Raw genomic sequence first — 20,730 nt, 5'->3', positions numbered from 1 at the left:
GGCTTCTTTCCTTCAATTTCATTCTACTTCATTCAACTTCCTTCTGCTAGCTTCAAACTTTTCTTCTGCAGCTTCCTCACCTCTCTCAGCTTTCATAGTATTGAAGAGAGTTAGGGCCTAGCTCTGGATTAGGTTTTGGCTTAAGGAATGTTGTGGCAGGTTTGATCTTCTATCCAGACCACTGAAACTTTCTCCATATCAGCAGTAAAACTGTTTTGCTTTCTTATCATTCATGTGTTCACTGGAATAGCACATTTAAGTTTCAAGAACTTTTCCTTTGAATTCACAAGTTAGCTAACTGTTTGGTGCAAGAGGCTAGCATTTGACCTATCTCAGCTTTTGACATGCCTTCCTCAGTAAGCCTAATCATATCTAGCTTCTGATTTAAAATGAGAGACATGTAACTCTTCCTTTCACTTTAACACTTAGATGCCATTATAGGATTATTAATTGGCCTAATTTCAATACTGTTGTGTCTCAGGGAATAGGGAGGCCAGAGGAGAGGGAGAGAGATGGAGGGAAGGGCTGATTGGTGGAGCAGTTCACAGCACAGTTCACAGCATCAAAAACAATTACAAGAGTGACATCAAAGATCACTAATCACAGATCACCATAACAAATATAATATTAATGAAAAAAATGAAATACTGCAAAAATTACCAAAATGTTACACAGAGGCATGAAGTAAACAAATGCTGTTAGAAAAATGGCACCGATAGACTTGTTCAATGCAGAGCTGCCACAAACCTTCAACTTGCAAAAAAAAATGCAATATCTGTGAAGAGCAATAAAGCAAAGTGCAGTAAAACAGATATGCCTATAATACAGTTTGCCTAAATGACATAGAAGACAGGAAGTAGAGGGAGATAAGCGTAAAAGAGAGACTGATCAGCTCTTCATGTTTATATGTATCTCATTACTTAACTATAAGGTTCATGAAGGCAGAGGCACCTCTGAGATCATTTTCAACTCCCTACATTATCTAGTAAGATCTTCAGGAAGTGTTTTCTAAGTGAGACCCAATCAGCCGTTGTCCAGCAAAAAAGTTCTATGAATCAGAGATTCTCTAAAAGACCTTTTTTTTTAGTTGTCCCCAACTTACATGACATCCTGTGCTTCCAATGGAAAGTGTATTAGATAAGACATTCCCTACAAGACTTATTTTTAAGATTGGAGAGTGTGTCCACTAGTCCACTCTTTAGTTAGAAGTTATTAAACTTTCAAATCCTTTTACTATTCATAACTCAGTATCTTCACTTTGCATATTACCTACATCTAAAACAAGGTACTTCCTACTATTCACAAATATGGTCTATACCTATTTGAATTTCTCACCAATCTTAAAATTTTCTCATATCTTTCTCATCTACATCACCAAAATGTTCTAATGTTTTAGTCAGGAAAATAAAATGCTTCCTCTTATTTTTCCATACAAAGCCATTGATTTGTTTTTCCATGATATTTATTGCTTGAGTAAAACAAATGCCTCTCTAAAGACCATAGCTTAGTCATATTACAGAAGTTTCTACCTCAAATAGGTTGCCCAGTGGTCACCTATAATTTAAGGGTAAATCGTCCCAACAGTGAAAGAATTTCACTTCTCTCTTAGATATCATTTGGGTAAATCTCTTATGGAATAATTTGTGTCAAAGTTACAGAATCTGACAGACTCCCTCTGGGAGATAATGTGGTAAGTACAGTAAAAAAAAAGAAAAAAGAAAGACAAAGGCAATGTTCCCAGAAGGAAAGCACGATTTGTTTTAGTTTACAGCACAGAGATTCTTCTCTTAATGGGAATTGTGCTCTTGGTTTCAGCAATAAGTGAAAGGAAAGAGTGCTGGACGGGAACCCAAAATACATGGCTTCTAGTAAGTTGACACACATGGTTTCACAAATAAAAATGTTCTAAGGGTAACACTGAGCAGAAATCTGAAATCATGACCCTGCTGGAAAATTAGGAACACATGATTGCTATAGCTCTCATTCAGGTTCTCATATTTACTATCTCTGAAATTTTGTACAGGTTATGCCACCATTCCTCTATCTCATCTGTACAGTGGAAAACATATCCACCTTACTGGACCCAGAGCACCAGTTAACATAACACAGGATGTAAGGGTTTCATCTTATTCCTTTCTGCAACTGTCCTAGCTTATACTGGCAAAAATTAGTCCATTACTCTTCACCCTACCTCTCAAAGTAACAATGTAAAGACTATCTTAGATAAGTTTTACATACCCTTGGATCTGTATTCTTTGTCTCTTCCCTGATCCCTCCTCTTTCTTCCCTTACCACTTTTTCTCCTTCATTTATTTCCTTGTCAGTCTTCTTCTGAAGGATGAGCTGAGCATCAGCTGGGTCCTTCTGATTCATGGGCACATGAAATGGAAGATATCACCAACTGTTTTATTTTTCTTGCTAAGAGACTTAACTTTTTACCAAAAATAGGCTGCTCAAAGAAAAGCAGCAAATTAACCCAGACTAGACTCATGTTTTCTGTCTACAATGTTCCCATAAAATTCATAGTCTGCATGTTTTCTTTAATGCCTCATCCAAAACTTTCCCATTCTGAAATACTACTTAGTCATCTACTTTGTGTAAGTGCCCAAGTTAAAACTGGAGTGTGTGTTTCTATGGACAATTAACATTACTTTAAAAGTTTGAGAATCGAGTCATCTTCCATAAGGCAAGGATTGTTTATAGTTAGTCTATATAGGGGTTGAAACTCTGTTTTAGTAAGTGAACTGTTGTTATTGGGCATTTATTTACTTAGCTCAAGATATTTTTGCCATTATGAATGTCTCAAAAACAAAGTACAAACATTTGACACAGTAAAATTGGACTTGTCTTCTCACATGATCCTAGGTTCTTTGATTTCCTCTTTCTGTACTGTCTGCTCTGGGAAGCAAATATGATCATGTCTCTTCAACCACTGGTACAAGTGCACAATGGCTTCCAAATATTAGTTTAAAGATCAGTCTTAAAGTGAAATTATTAGCCAGCAATTTTTATTCTTCACTGCCTCTCTTAAACTTCACATCTTGAATATGAAGCAATTTCTTTCTCCATAAATTATCACTTCTTAAATTCTGTGACCTTGAATGACACTACCAACCTCCTAATCCCTCTAGCTCAAATATTATAGTGGACATTACTTCAATCTTTAATCTTCTTACTCAAGAAGGGAACTATTCCTGGAATTGAGATCAGGTTACATAAAACCTACCCTATCACCCCTAGGATAAAATTCCTTACCATGGCCTACGAAGCCCAAGACCCTAAGTGATATGGATTCTGCCTGTTTCTTTGGCCTTATCTCCTAACACTCATTACTCTAACCCCAGTGACACTAGCTTCCTTTCCATTCCCATACTATGGATGGCTACCTCCTTCTTGCCATGCAAGTCTCAGCCAAAATGTCACCTTCTAAAAGAGAATTTCCTTGCCACCTGACCTCTTGCCAAGTCATGCTCTCATCATCTGGTTCTATATTCTCAGAAAACTCACTTTGTTTACCTGTTGATTGTCTTCCCCAAACACCCCACCCACACACTCACACATACACAGATTGGAATGCAACCCACGAGAGTGAGAGCTTGTCTGTTTTGTTCTCAGTTGTTTCCTCAGTACCCACTAAACCAAATGGAGATGCCCCCAGGTCCCATTATTCCTCCCAAGATACCCTGCACTTTGCCTTTCATCACACAGCATTCTGTCTGTCAGGTTCTGTCTACCACCATAGACTATAAATTCAAAAAGAAAATGAAATGTATCTGTTCCATTCACCACTATTTCTGCACCACCCAGCACAGATATTGACATAACATGCACTCAATAAATATTTGTGAAAGGAAGGAAGGAAGGAAGGAAGGAAGGAAGGAAGGAAGGAAGGAAGGAAGGAAGGAAGGAAGGAAGGAAAAAGAAGGATGGAAGGAAAGAATGGAGAAAGGGAGGGAGAGAGGATGGTAGAGGAAAAAGAAAAGGAAAAGGACTTGACTTTATGGTGACAAACCTCGCAGTTTGCCTGGGACTGAGGAATTTCAGGATGAGGAACTTTTAGTGCTCAAACCCAGAAACACTCAAGAAACCCAAGACAAGTTGGCCACACTAGCTTTGAAGGAAACCCTTAGAATAGTCATCTTGGATATGGAAATGCCTGCAGATGTAGTGTATAAGTCTCTCCTATATGTTTAACAAAATAGACGTCATTTTTATTTGTCTGGTCGGGTAAGGTACTTCTAATTATATTGACGACCTCAAGGAAATCTTCAAGTTCTTCCATGTCCACATACTCACAAATAAGGTATCCTGATACCTTGGTCTCAATGTCTGGACAAGGAATGAGCAGCTGACCCAGAGGGTGCCATTTAGAGGCTGGTTAACAGACTGGGAGGTAATCTCCGTGAGAACTCAGCCCACTGTGGGGGCTAGGAAAGCACTCTAAAATAGATGGTGATTAACTATACCACCCTTTGGGGGGGAGGTTTGAACTTAGTGTTTACAAAGAGGGTAGCAGGGAGAAGTGTCAAGAGTAGTAGATGCAGAAATAGCAAGTAATGTCAACCTAATGGTGACGTGTAGAATATGGAGCAATAGGTTTCTGGGGTTTCTGAGCCTCAGGGTGACACAGCTACTAAGAACTGTATCCTAAAGTACATTGTGGTCTCCTTGAGGCCTGAATGTTTGGTGGTTAAAACTGTTTCTTGCATCGTTATTTCCAGGGTATCATTACAATAAACCCCATTAAGTAAGGTAATCTGAGCATGTCTCTGTTTCTTAGACGTTAAAAGAACCTAAAAGGTAATTATTTCCTCAGTCAACTAACGGGATAAAAAGTAAGAATCAAGACCACAAAGTCAGAAGAAGAAAGAAAAAGCTGAGATATGCATCAAGTCCTTAGGCTATCATAGTATCACAAACCTCTAGTAAAGAAAGATTGGTGGCCAAGCAACCCACAGTCTTTTGAGTTATTGAGAGCTGTCTCTATGAGTTATATGTGCTTGTTTGGTTATTTTTAATAATCACTTGAAGACTAAATTTTCTTTTTGAAGAGTTCTTTAAAATTCTGTTTGATGAGGTACCGCCTCACACCGGTCAGAACAGCCATGAGATTAAAAAGTCTACAAATAACAAAAGCTGGAGAAAAGGGAACGTTCCTACACTGTTGGCGGGAATGTAAATTGGTGCAGCCACTATGGAGAACAGTATGGAGATTCCTTAAAAAACTAAAAATAGAATTGCCATATGATCCAGCAATCCCATTCCTAGGCATATATCTGGAGAAAATTATAATTCAAAAAGATACATGCACCCAAAAAAGAAAATTCACTCTGACAATTTTTCTTTGATAATTGAAATATTTACTCAATTTTTAACATATTTACTGGAATAATTCGGTTTAATCATCATCTTACTCTTTGCTTTATTTGTACCACCTTGACTGTTGTTCTTTTTAAATATATTTTTTATCTTCAAAAAAAAAAAGATACATGCACCCCACTGTTCATAGCAGCACTATTTACAATAGCCAAGATATGGAAGCAACCTAAATGTCCATCAAGAGATGAATGGATAAAGAAGATGTGGTATATATACACAGTGGAATACTACTCAGCCATAAAAAAGAATGAAATAATGCTATTTGCAGCAACATGGATGGACACAGAGAATATCATACTAATTGAAGGAAGTCAGAAAGAAAATGACAAACACCACATGATATCACTTATATGTGGAATCTAAAATACGACACAAATGGAACTTAGTTACAAAACAGAACAGACTCACAAACACAGAAAATAAACTTACGGTTACCAAAGGGGAAGGGGGAGAGATAAATTAGGAGTTTGGGAAGAGCAGATGCAAACTACTATATATAAAATAGATAAACAACAAGGTCCTACTGTATAACACAGGGAACTATATTTAATACCCTGTAATAAACCATAATGGATCAGCACAGTTCTGACCTGCCCCATTTCTGATCTGGGCTGGTTCACCCCTCCTTAGGCAACCTGGTGGTCCCCCGCTCCTGGGAGGTCACCATAATGATGCTGAACTTAGTGCGGACACCCGATGCGCATAGTGCACTACAGCCCAGAACTACTGGGCTCAAGCAATCCTCCTGCCTCAGCCTCCTGAGTAGCTGAGACTACAGGTGTACCACCGTGCCAGACTGTAATAAACCATAATGGAAAAGGAAAAAAATTTGTTTGTAGTGGAAACCTGAATTTGACCCAGTAAACTGCAACAACCTTCTGATAGATAATGTGGAATTTAAGCAGGACTGAAATACTTTGATTTGAAATATGTCCATCCATATTTGGGAAGAGAGGCAGATGGAGTTATAGAATTATATGAATGCCAATACAATTACCAACTAAATATTTTGTATTACTGGAAAATAAATATGATACACAAATATAAGATACACAAAGAATATAATCTACCTATTCATTTTTCTTAGTTCTAAAACTTCTGCAAACTGTGTGACACGTTTATCGTCACTTCAAAGTGCTCTCAGAAATATCAGGAAGTTTTCTCAGCCAACTCAAAATCTTGAAAGAAAGACAATTGGGAAACAGTTCCTAAGAGCAGCTTTTCACTAAGAGTTTAATATAACTCTTACAGTTTGGTAAAGTCTACTATTAACTTGTAATTGCTCATTTTATTTAGGTTCTAAAGAATAGGTTTTTTATTAATTTCTCTATAAATATTTTATATAGTTCTTAGATTCTTTAAGCACATAAACTAAATAAGGGGGAACAGTAATCCAAGCAAAAAGAGATGTAGGTTACCATGGAAAATTGGCCAGAATTTAAGAATTTTGTTATAAAATACTTGGGAATTAATTACATGTATATTCCTTTTTTCCTTAAATTTCACTATATAGATTTAATTATTTATTTCCATGATATTCACCATTATAATATCACCATAAATCAAAGAAATTAATGCCCGAAATCAAAACATCAGGATCAAATTTTGGAGAGCATATAAGGAAATATTACTCAGCAATAAAAAAGAAAGAATGCCATTTGCAGCAACATGGATGGACCTAGAGATTGTCATACTGAGTGAAGTAAGTCAGACACAGAAAGACAAAGATCATACAATATCACTTATATGTGGAATCTAAAAAAAGGGGGGGTACAAATGAACTTATTTACAAAACAGAAGTAGAGGCACGGATGTAGAAAACAAACTTATGGTTACCAGGGGATAAGGGGGGCGGGGGGGATAAATTGGGAGATTGGGACTGACATATACACACTACTATATATAAAATAGATAACTAATAAGAACATGCTGTATAGCACAGGGAACTCCACTCAATACTCTGTAGTGGCCAATATGGGAAAAGAATCTAAAAAGAAAAATAGTAGATATATGTATATGTATAACTGATTCACTTTGCTGTACATCTGAAAATAACACAACATTGTAAAACAACTATACACCAATAAAAAAAATTTTTTAATAAAAAAATTTTTTTAAAAAAAGAGATGTAGGTTACCATGGAAAATTAGCCAGAATTTGATAATTTTGTTTTAAAATACTTGGGAATTAATCACACATATATTCCTTTTTTCCTTAAATTTTGCTATATAGATCTAGTCATTTACTTCCATGTTAGTCACCATTATAATATCACCACAAATCAAAGAAACTAAATGCCCCAAATCAAAATATCAGAATCAAATTTTGGAGAGCATATAAGGAAATAGGGATCCTCACGCACAGCTGGATCCCTATCTCCTTATAGGAGATATCCCTATCTCCTGGCCAGGCAGTCTACAGAGTAACTCAACAACATCTTACGAAACTGAGTGCATACTCTATAATTCAATAAACACATACAATGGTGTTTACTACATCATCATTTATGATATCAAAGTCTTGAGAACAACCTAAAGTTCCATCTTTAAAAAAAAAACTGAAATAAAATAGACTATAATGCACAAAATAGACTATAATACACCAAGAAAAGAACCAAACTAAGTCTACATGGATAGAGTTGAAAAATATAATGTTGAGTGGCTGGGCAAAAAAATTCAAGAAACAGAAATATGCAAAATACAACAGCATTTTGATAATTTTTTAAAATCTCAAAATAATATATTTTTCATGAATAAACATATCGGTAATTAAAAGTACAAAAATTGGAATAAATGCTGAAAGTCAAATTCACACATATGGGTGCCAATGAGAGAAAAGGGAAGTGAGTTTGAGATCAGGGAACCAAAGGTACACAAATATAGGTGATACCATGATCTAAAGCTAAAAGATCAACCCAATTTGCTCCTAGAGTACAACTTGCTGTCTCTCTTTCCTCGCCTCAAGGTACTTCTCAATCCAGTGGCTTTCATGCAAAAAGGACTCCTCCCTAATGTCACTAACAATTCTTTTTGCTAAAGGACATTTTCAGTTCTTGGGGGTTTTTTCATAAAAATTGTATACATTTAAGGTATGCAGCATGATGATCTGATACACATATGCAGACAGAAATGATGACTACAATCAAGCTAATTAACATATCATCTCCTCACATAATTACCACTTTTTGTGTGTGCTCAGTGCACCTGAAATCTACTCTCTTAGTATATTCTTAGTGTTCAGTAAGGTATTATTAAGTACACTCATCATGCCTGCACATTAGATCTCTGGACTTACTCACCCTACGCAACAGCAAACTTGTACCCTTTAACCAACCTCTCCCCCATTTCCACACACACACATACACACACACACACACACACACACACACACAGCCCCTGGTAACTATATTTCTACTCTCTGCTTCTATAAGTTCAACTTTTTTTCTTTTTTAAGATTCCACATATAAGCCAGATCATACGGTATTTGTCTTTCTCTGCCTGACTTATTTCACTTAGTGTAATGTCCTCCAAGTTCATCCATGTTTAACTCTTGTTTTATTAGATTTCTCACCAGCATCAAACACTTTCTTCTCAAAACACTTACTTTGCCTTCCTCAACACCATAGGCTCCTAGTTTGCCCCCTACCTCTCTGCTCACTTTCTATTTCAGTTGCTTTTGCTGTTTCATCCACTTCCTAATCAGCCTTTAAATGTTCTAGTTCCCCCAGGTCCTTCCCTAGACATTCTTCTTTCTCTGGACCATACAAGATAGGGGTCTCAATTACCTCTCATTTTTTAAATATTGTCCAAATATACTTATATCTCCAGCTAAACCACTCTCTGAACTCATGGTCACGTAACTGCTTTCTTGATATCTGTGTGAATATCTCAAAGGCCCTCAAGCTCAACATATCCAAACTCATGAACTTCCCCTTAAAACCTAGTCCTTTTCCAATGACCCCGATGTCAGTGAATGGCCCCACCATTCATCCAATTGCTTAAATCAAAAACCAAAAAGTCAAATCTGACTCCTCCTCTCCAACATCCTCTGTATCCAATGTATCACTAGATGTGTTGATTTTTTTTAATGTCCTAAATATCTCTTGCATACATACCACTTCTCTCCATCACCACGGCCACGGCTTAATACCAAGCTGCCATTATCTCTCACCTGGATCCCTCCAGTAACCTCCTAATTGGTCTTTCGTATCCACCGGGATCCATTCTCCCCCAGGCCACCAGAGTGGGCTTTCCCAAATGCAAATCTCACTATGTCAATTCCAGCTAAAGACATAACAATGGTTTCACATTGTTCTTAGGATAAAAATCAACATCTTTACAGATAGCTTCCACACCTCTGCCTAACCTAGCCTTTTTCTATGTCTATACCCTCACCACATATCCCTCTTTCCATCAGTTGTCATGTTCCTCCTTATATTCCTCAAATAATCCATGCTCTTTTCCACCTCAGGGCCTTTGCATACACTGTTTCCTTTGCCTAAAATGCTCTTCCCTCTGTTTGTATTCTTTGAAGCTCAGCTTAAATTTCACCCAGGGAATTCTTTTCTAACTGCTGGATGAGGGAAAATTGTCCTGTTATACAACTTCATACAATTTCTCAGTATTTTTTCCTTTATAACGCTTACCACCATTTGCAACACATATTTATATGTGTGGTTATTTTATAGATTTCTCTCACCCCCACTACAAATGCAAGTTTCATAAACGTGAGGGAAAAAATGTGTTTTGCTCACCAATGTATCTCCAATACCTAGTACAGTACTTGCCAGACTCAGTAAATATTTGTTGAATAAAGGAATAAACCCTAGAATATTACTCCACTCTAGAAATTAAATTCAATAAAATTCCGTAAAACCCTACGTTAAGCATTAGGCTTCTCAACTAATGCCACAGAAACTGATAATTATACTCAATATCTCTTCTCCCTTTCTATTGAAATAGAATTCCCAATTTTTAGCCTAGATTAGGCATCATTTATGGCCTGAATGTTTATGTTCCCCAAAATTAATATATTGAAGCCCTAATCCCCAGTGTGATGGTTTGTGGAAATGTGTTATTTAGGAGGTAATTAGTTTAGATGAGGTCATGAAGGCAGGGCCCTCATGACAGGATTAGTGTCCTTCTAAGAAGAGGAAGTGAAACCAGAGCTTACTCTCTCTTTCCCTACTTTGTGAGGATACAGGAGAAGGTAACTGCCTGCAAACCAGGAAGAAAGCTCTCACCAGGAACTAAATCTTCCAGTACCTTGATCTTCGACTTCCCAGCCTCTAGAACTGTAAGAAATAAGTGTCTAAGGTGCTAAGACAGGTACTCAGGAAAAAAACAAAACAAAACAAAACCTTCTTTCCAGTCTCCCTTGCATCCCAGTGGAACCACATGAACCAGTCTGGACCAATGGGATACAAATGCAACCTCCTGGTCATGCCTCTAAAGGGGGAAAAAGTAGGCCCTCATCTTCCTCTTTTTTCTTCTTCACACTGGCAGGAAGTGGACAAGGTGTTGAGCAAATGAGAGCAACATTCAGAATGGAATAACAACATAGATAAAAACAGACCCCTGATGCCTCTGTATGCAGAGTTACCATACCTTCCCAGACTTTTAGGAGAAAGAGAAGGAAATTTTTATCTTGTTTAAAGCCTTGTTGTTTTCAACCTCCATTACAAGCAACTAACCAATATCTAAGCAATATGTTCTACTAATTAATATATTTAACTGGTCAGTATTTCTCGGAAGAGTGACACAAAAAGAAATTGCCACATAAATTCCTCTTAACCAATAGGGCTGTGCCCAGAAGAAAGTTAAGAAAGGAGAGAAAGAAATGTAGATTCAGGGAAAAAGAAATACAGAGCAGCAAGGAAAAAGTTCATCTACTGCAATTTTTGTTCAGTCCCGCCCAAATCAACCATATGCTCAGCTTATAGCTGAACTTTGTCATCAGAATAGTTTGTCAAACATACCACCTTCGCAGTCTGCCCTCCAAGCTCACATTTTACTCCTCCCTCCTATTTTACTCCTCCCTCCTATTTTACTCCTCCCTCCTATTTTACTCTTTCAAATGCCTCAAGGCCCTTAAGCAATCCATCTGCCTCCAGTTCATTTTGGCCATCCACACCCTCTTCCCCCTTCCTCTTTATCCTTGCACCTTACCTAACCTGAGATTCCAGCTACACGCTTATTTCAGACATGAGGCATTGGGAAAAAAAGTCTTTCTGATTTACGCCAAAGAGCAAAGCCCCGTAAATCTATCCCACCCCAGCCCACCACTGGCTCTCTGAAGCTTATTTACATATGCGTTCTGGTAACTGTTGCCAGGGCACAGGTTGCGTGTGACCCACCCCCATACCCATTGCCAGACTCACTACCAGATGTTTGGAAGATTTTCCCTGCATCTGCTAAAGTCTAGTTGGAACTATCCTTGTCTATCTGTAACTTCTTTCACCTGCTTACTTTGCTTGCTTATCTTTCTCTCAATACTTCTATTATCTCAATTCAAATCACTTGCTGAGAGATAAACAACAGGCAGAATGAGATTAGAGAATCAGTTCATGCCATTGATATTTCTAGCTATTACCACTCCTTAAAAAAATCCATTAGTCCTTTTTTAAAATTAATTGATCTTTTCACAAAGGCAAAAAACAGAGTCAACGAAAGAAGCTATAAATAATAATGTAAATACATTTGTATATTTTTTCTTATTGTCTAATCTTTATATGTAAATGTCAAAAGTTTTGGGAGTAAAATAATTATAAAATGAAGAGAGGAAAAAATAGCAAATTTCTAATGATAAATCAAATCAACCTTATATCCTCATCATTACTACAACATTATATTGACTATATCATGTTGCTCATGTAGTATGATTTACTGTAGAGAGAAAGCATTGTCTGCTCAAACAGCTCCCTCCACTATCACCAACTGGAATAAAATCCAATATTTCACCACAAGAAATTAATTTCTTTAGCTTAAAATGATTGCATTTTCAAGAGATCCCTATTAAAATTATTTCACTTGCATACTACTTTGTGTAAAATAATTGTGTTTAATCCTGACCCCAAACCAGTGAAGCAGATATCATTGACCTCATTTTAAAATAAGGAAACTGAGGTTGAGAAAGTCAAATCATATATTTTGTTACAGGCTGAATGAGAATTCAAACTCCCAGAATTCAAACTCTGATGCTGAGTTCCATGTTCTTTTTGCACTTCACACTGCCCACTCTGGATACAGCCATGCAGGGCAGAGATTTGCAGTAGGATCCTCCCTGCCACATGCCATCATCAGGAAATCCAACTCAGATTTTCTTGCAGACCAGAAACAGGACATTACACCACTGTAATCATGTAACAAAGTCTGCTTATTTATTTCCAGATGGCCCCTGGTCAAGAGTCCCTTTTCCTTATGTTTCTATACAAATGTTATTTCCTCATTCGGCAGAAAACCTGATGATAACAATAACAGAGAGTTACAGGGCTTAATGACACTTAAGGAATTCTCCTTTTTTATGATTCCAGCCAAGTATCCAACAAGCCATGCAGCTCTAAATATAAATGGTATTTCCTCCACTGTGGAATAAGCTCACCCCTAAAGGGTAGGACTGACCCTTTGTCTGCTTAAATAAATGGAAAGTGCCAAATTTTCCAAAGGTCAGAAAGTCAAGACTGGCAAGCTCCTTATGTAATGTAAATTGATAACATTTCATAATTATAAGAACTCAGACATATTTTAAATAGAAAAGTCAAAACAGAAACTATTTCTCCTTCATACCTTACTGGTGAGGTCAGTTTAAATATGAAACAATCATTAAAACAATAGGCATTTGTTACCACCTGTGTATAGGAGATAATGGTACCAACAATGCATATCAACATGGTAAATGCTGTGAGGGGGCACACCTAATTCTACCTTGAGGAAGTGACTTTTAAATTTAACGTAAAGAATGAGTAGGAGTTATTCAGGGCAATAAAGAGGAAAAGTCATTTTGCACAGAATATATAGCACATTCAGAAGCACAGGTGCAATATTAAGAAAAATACAACTAGTTGCTTATAACTGGAATCAGGGAACTACTACAGAAATTGCCCAGAACAAGACTGGAAAGGTGAGCAAGTATTTTATCCTTAACTGCTACCTGCCTAGATAGTTTAGGTCCACTGCAAGGTGTGCAAACTCTTATCCGTCATTCTTCAAACCGAAACAACCATCTACAAATTATGAAGCCAGAATCTGAAAAAGCTAATGCTGGCGTATGATTTACCAATCCATATTTGATGCATCACCAAGCATTTTCCTACTTTCTACATGTTTATTAGGTAAGTACTATTATTCCCATTTCACGGAGTAAATTAAGAGCAAAAGAAGTTTTAAAACTACCGAAACGTGTATCATTAGTGATAGAACCAAGAACAAAATAACTCGGCCTAACACCAAAGTCCAGTGAAATTTCCATACACCAAGTGAAAATAATAAATTCCAAAAATAATACCTTCCAAAAATAATAACTACCAACACTTGTTCTGTTCTATTTATCTTACAAATGCATTATTTGTATCAATCCCTATGAAAACCATAAACAAAAATTTAAGATTCAGTTATCCCAAGTTTGCTTGACTAGTTAAGCGGTGAATCACAGGCTCAAGATATCTTAGGAGGCTGATATTTTTGTTAAAACATTATTTTTCTAGTAAAAGCTATAGATTTCTGTTTACAAAGGAATTTAAATCCTTGAGGGAAAATTGGGAATGAAGTTATCAAACAATAAAAAAACTAGAGATAAATGAAGGGACTAACTGATCTGAATTTTCTCTTTACCTCTTCACTGAACCTATTCTTATTAGAGTCGCCATATATCTTTGCTTCATAGACGTTATCAGAGTGGGAGCACTCCAAACCACTTCTGGTTTGGCACTCCCAGATTCAAATCAATTTTTGCTCAAATAAACTCAATCTTTTTTAATATGCCTCAGTTTATCTTTTAACAGTTCTGGTATTAGAAGGAGAAACCAAAGGAGACCCCTCCCCCTCCCCGCCACCAACAGCTGCCAGGAGCAACCAGCAACCAAACATAGGTATCTGTGGAGCCCCTTGACCTCACTGTTTTCTTGCTGCCTCTGGAGGTTGTGGGTAAGTCCCTCTTGGATCCTGGAACCTAGCTCCACAGCTTTTGTGTTATGAGATTTTAGACTTTATTTGAGCATTTCTTTTTCCAGATTGGTCCAGAATCAGCCTGAGTCTGACTGGGTCCAGCTTATAAAACCAGTCTGGGTCCAGGATCAGCCTGGGTCTGACTTAAACTGAACTGGATCCAGTGTGAGGTCACAGGTGAATAAAATTTTGTTTTAAAGCTGAACAAGTAGGTTAACCTTACCAAAGATAATCTTGAATTACAGTTGAGAACTTTTAACCTAGATAAGCTTATCTATTTATGAGGTATCCTAGAGAAAAAGGGGTCTCAGCCAAGCACTCACCATCAAGCGTAGAGGGAAAATTTTTTTCCTCCCCTACAGTTTCTGGTGACCATAATGAGACCTGCTGAGACAAACCCACTCACTCCAGAGCCTACAGATGGGATCCTGGGAAAATTGGCAGAAGCCAGAAGAAGGTAAGAATATTTACCAAAGTCAGCTTTCCCAGATCTCTATCTGTGGTGCCTGGTCAAAAAACGAAGGTAAAATTTCACATTGTCCCTTCCTTTTCAAATTCAGACTGGCAGGAAAAAACATTGATTAGAAATCCTTTCTCTCCCAGGGACAGTTATTGCCTCCCTGTTTGTCTTGTTTTGTATCCTGAGAACTTGGCTTGGCAACTATCAGGTTGGGGGACCCAAAAATATGGCTGGGCAGAAATGTGTGTTGCACCGTATTTGCAGCTATATACACTATATTAATTTTGGTATTGCCAAAATTAATTTGTAAAGAGCTCTGTTTAATTGGCTTAAAGACAAACAAGCATTTATATAAATTGAGTATACTCTCAGAAATATGGGAACTAACCCAAATGTTTTTCAAGTTCTGTGATTTAGGATAATATTCAGTAACTAAAAGCTAGTTTAAGTTTCTTAGTGTAATTAAAACAGGCATGTCTTTAGAGTCAGTGGCATTAAATATAATACTTTATTCTACCAAGGTTTACTAACAGTCAAATAAGCTCATGTCACCTCTGTCACAGAATTTGTCAGCAAGAATGAAAACTTAAAAGGATTGATAGTTGTTTAATGCCTTGTGAAATTTTTACAGTAATCTAAACATAATTGTTAAGAACAAGTGAATTAAATAGATGTAAGATAAAAGTTTATAAATAAATCTTTCAACAATAATTATGCTTTATGTTATGTTTACTTTAAAATTTTCCAAAATCTTTTTTGGTACTTTGAAACCTTAAAGTTACACTGAGATAAACTAAATGAATATTCAATATTCATTGAACATTCAGATCATTTCCAAATAAGATAAAATACTAAAACATTAATTATTGAAAATAGGTTTTTCTACTTTTGGCTTTCTATTTGGTCTATTAGTAAACATGTTTTGTGCCACATTAAAAATTTTACTACGAGGAAGAATATACTTCCAGAAATTGTGAAATATATTTATAAATTTGCCAACCCACAGAATGCTAGTGAAACAGACTGTCCACCATTGCTAACTTCTTAGTTTTCACTAGGAATAAAGGACTTTAAGGGTTAGGAATTCTAATTCATATATGTAATTAAAACTACTTAGGGCTTCCCTGGTGGCGCAGTGGTTAGGAATCCGCCTGCCAATGCAGGGGACACGGGTTCGAGCCCTAGTCCGGGAAGATCCCACGTGCCGCGGAGCAACTAAGCCCGTGCGCCGCAACTACTGAGCCTGCGCTCTAGAGCCCGCGTGCCACAGCTACTGAGCCTGCGTGCCACAACTACTGAAGCCTGCGCGCCTAGAGCCCGTGCTCCGCAATAAGAGAAGCCACTGCAATGAGAAGCCCGCGCACCGCAACGAAGAGTAGGCCCCACTCACTGCAACCAGAGAAAACCTGCGCACAGCAACGAAGACCCAACGCAGCCAAAAATAAAAATAAATAAAATAAATAAATTTTTTAAAAAAAACTGCTTAGAAATAATAAGGGTGAAAGGAAACAACTGTGTAAGAAATGTAGGTAAGGAAAGTAGAATGATCAGTTATTCCAGAATGAGAAAGAGGAAAAAACATAGGACAAAAGAATGGATATTTTTAAAGTTTCAGAAGGTTTATGGAAAAGGAATCTAGGAAAAAGAATTCATCTGTGGTCAAGCAGACTAAAATTGGAATGAATTTATTTAAGTTTTAAAGAATGAATTTTAATATCAAAAATATACTGGTACAAAATTAGAATTTGGTTTTCTCTCTCTCTGTTAAAAGGACAAAGTCATTTTGGACTATTGGTCCGCTCTTGATAAGAGACTGTGAAAGGCATTTTTTTATCTTTTGGGTAATATACCTGGAAAGCAAAGATTTTGTGTCTTACCAAAATAATTTACTGTGCTTCACATTGTCTTTGTCAAGTCTTTGATTACTTAAGAAAATCTAGTCTTCTCAATATTAAAAGAGCTAAGTTTTGCTCACAACTATGTAACCTTCTTTGTTTGACTTTAAAGTCTTCTACTGTTACATTGGTCAAATAATTAGGTATATTCATAATGATCTGACATCCTATTTAGTCAAATGTTCAAACATTTTGACATTTTGACAACTTCCCCAAGTCAAATTCTAAATGGAGTCATTTTGATCTCAAAGTAACTGAGATTTCCCAGAGGTCCCTGGAAAATCTCAAAGATTTGTCTATCACCTTGTAAAAAAGAGATGTTAAACTAATTAGTTTATTTGGTATGTTAAATTACTTGGGAAGCACTGTCAAATAAGAAGTGATGATAAACCTTCTTAGGTTACGTGTATGGATATATGTACTTAATATAGATACAGTAAGTCCCCTACTTATGAACGAGTCCCATTCCGAGAGCACGTTTTTAAGTCCAACAAAGTTAGCCTAGGTACCCAACTAACACAGTTGGCTATCTAGTACTGTACTGTAATAGGTTTATAATACTTTTCACACAAATAATACATAAACAAACAAAACATAAAGAAAACATTTTTAATCTTACAGTACAGTACCTTGATAAGTACAGTAATACAGTACAACAGCTGGCATACAGGGGCTGGCATTGAGTGAACAGGCAAGAAAAGGTACTGACTGGAGGAGGGAGAGGAGGTGGGAAATGGTAGAGCTGAAGGATCATCAGCAATAGAAATTGGAGGGCAAGCTGCAATTTCACTCACTCCTGACATCAATGGCATAGTTTCTGTCTCCTTGCTGGATTCAATTCTATCTACCCTCTTGAAAAATTGATCCAGTGATGTCTGGGTAGTGGCTCTTCTTTTCTTGTCATAGATGACACGGAAGCACTGGATTGCATTCTGAATGGCTGCTGCAACCTTTGCGTACTGTTCTACATTTGGGTTCTGTGCCTCAAAACAGTGCCCCCTGAAATAAAGAAAATTCCCTTGCCATTTCCTGCATCGTGAATCTCTTTGGTTCTTCAGTTACTTCTTCTTCCTCTTGTGTCTCTTCGTCCTTTCTCTCGGCCTCCAATTCCATCAGGTCTTCATTAGTAAGCTCCTCGTGTTGCACAGCAAGGAGTACAGTGAAGTCGTCCTCTTGCAGATCTAGCTCCAGCTTCTTGCTGAGGGTCACTAAGTTACTGAGAACCTCTTTGGACTCCTCATCCACCTTCTCAAATCCACAAAAATCGTGAACAAACTGCAGGCAAAGGTTCTTCCAAACCCCATTCGTGGTGACAGTCATAACCTCATGCCAAGCAAAGTCAATGTTTTTTATGGTCTTGTAGATGTTATAATTCTTCCAAAATTGTCACAAGGTTGCTCCTGATTCATCACTCACCTTTACTGTCTGATGAAAAGTGTGACGTAAATAATATTTCTTGGAAGTCGCTATGACTCCCTGGTCCATAGGTTGGATAAGCCATGTATATTCGGTAGCAGATGCACTACTTTGATGTTGGGATGAAAGTTATCCATGAATGGGTGAATGGGGGGTGGCCCAGAGCACTTTTGAGCCGCAAAAAATGTTGAATGGGACATCCTTCTCCAAGCAATATTTCTCTACCTCTGGAATAAAGTGGTGGAAAACCAGTCCTGGAAAACGGTCTGTGTAACCCAGGCTTTGGGGTTACTCTTCCACAAAACAAGAAGTGAGCCCTTGGCTATGTTTTTAAGGGCTCTTGGGTTCTCTGAATAATAAACTAAGAGAGGCTTCAGCTTCATATCGCTGGAAGCATTGCCACCAAACAACAGAGTTAGACTATTCTTTGCTGCTTTATAGCCTGGCATCAGCTTTTCCTCCTTACTGATGTAACTTCGGTCCGGCATCCTCTTCCAGTACAGTCCTGTCTCATCCACATTAAAAAACAGCTCAGGTAAATACACGCCTTCACCAGTAATTTCTTCAAGTGTTTCAGGAAATTCCCGGGCAGCTACCGTATCTGCACTCGCTGCCTCACCACTTACTTTTATGTTGTGAAGGTTGACTCTAGCCTTGAACCGATGAAACCAGCCATGGCTGGCATTAAAAGATGCACCCTCTAATTCTTCACCATGTTTCTTCTTCAAGTCTTCATAAAGGCTTTTAACTTTCTCTTGAATCAGCATTAAGCTGAGAGGGACTCAAAGCTGATGCTGATCCTGCATCCACACACTGAGAAGTTTCTCCATCTCCTCCATCACTTTTCCATGCTTCTTCGATACTACTGTCCACATCATCAGCACAGCAGACTTCACATGTTCCATGATCTTGTCCTTTTTCTTTAGAACCGTGCTGATGGTTGAACGATTCATGTTATAAGAATGAGCGACATCTACCGTCTTTTTGCCTCACTCCACTCTCTCAATTATTTTCACTTTTGTCTCCATCATTATTGCTTGGCGCTTCTTAGCAGTACCAGCTACATCACCACTGCTTTTACGCTTGCTTCTGGAGATCCTGGGCTTGAAATAAAGATACTGTACTACTGTACTCTATACAGTACTGTACAATAAAGTACACAAAAGCACAACCACTTGTAGAGGATGCACACACATGACAATGTACACCAGACACGTGAACTAACTTACGCATTGGATATGTGAATGTACATTCGCATCTTTGAAAGTTTGCAACTTGAAGGTTCATATGTAGGGGACTTACTGTATTCCAGAAATTGTTTATAAAGTTTCTAGAAGTTTGTCAATACTCTCCTTGTCCAATTATTATCCTACATTATTGTATGTCATAGAAATAACTACATTTCCTTATCAATGAATTCTCATCAGATTTTCAACTATGGCCAATTTTTTAAAGTCTTTTTGTCATTTACAGACAGTTATTGTTTTACTCTGATGCTTTTGGAAAGGTGATTCATCTTTAGAGAGATTCATGGAAAGGACTGTGACAAGTACTCTAGAATATAGGCTTCTGATAAGTTTAATATCATAAAACTGAACTGGGTAAGAATTCCCAGAACTAATGGGAAAACTGGATTCAAGGAGAAAAAGAATTAATAATATGGGATTGAATAAATGAATGATGATAATTATAATTTTTTTTACAATTTTTTCTCTGAAACACTGTTGGTTCCTTAATGTTTTATTTTTCCAGATTTAAGGAAAACTTTTTCTCTTTTCTCTTAAACTATCTATGACCTACACTAATTTTATAAAATATATCTCTAAACAGAATTGAAACATACATTTTCTCCCTACTTGATCCCTCCAGAATTCAGAAACTTATTGAGTATTCTTATTTTCATGGCAATATAGCAATTTTATAAGTTCAGTAAGAATCTCTTCTCCTTATAATAGGACACAGTTGGAAACATTGGTTATATTACCAACGCTTTGACTGTCATATTTGAAATTATGCATAAAATCAGATATGACTAGACAGTTTTAAGGAAGTAAAGTTGACTTTATGGAGCCAATAAAAGCCCCTTGGAAAAACCAGCCTGGTACCTCAATTTCAGGGTTCCTAGCAGCCTTACTAAGTAAGTAAGAAAGGTCATTTCCTGGCAGGCCCAGGAACCTCAGGATATCCTAGGAGACCTCAAGAAGAGAGGAATTCACCCCCAAAATATAGGTATTCCAGGTGAAGTCTGATGGTGAGTTCTTGGCTTGGTTTCTTAGCCTAGGAAGGCTTTTAAACGTCCAATTTAAAGATTCCTTATGAAAAGTTCCAGCAAAGCACGTTTTTAAAAAACCTGTATGGTCAATCACTATTCTTGGATACTTATATAAATAATCAGGCCACTTAAAGAGACTAGACTTAT

The sequence above is a fragment of the Eschrichtius robustus genome, chromosome 2, assembly GCF_028021215.1.
Source record: "Eschrichtius robustus isolate mEscRob2 chromosome 2, mEscRob2.pri, whole genome shotgun sequence".
Taxonomy (NCBI): domain Eukaryota; kingdom Metazoa; phylum Chordata; class Mammalia; order Artiodactyla; family Eschrichtiidae; genus Eschrichtius; species Eschrichtius robustus.
This window is presented reverse-complemented; position numbering follows the sequence as displayed.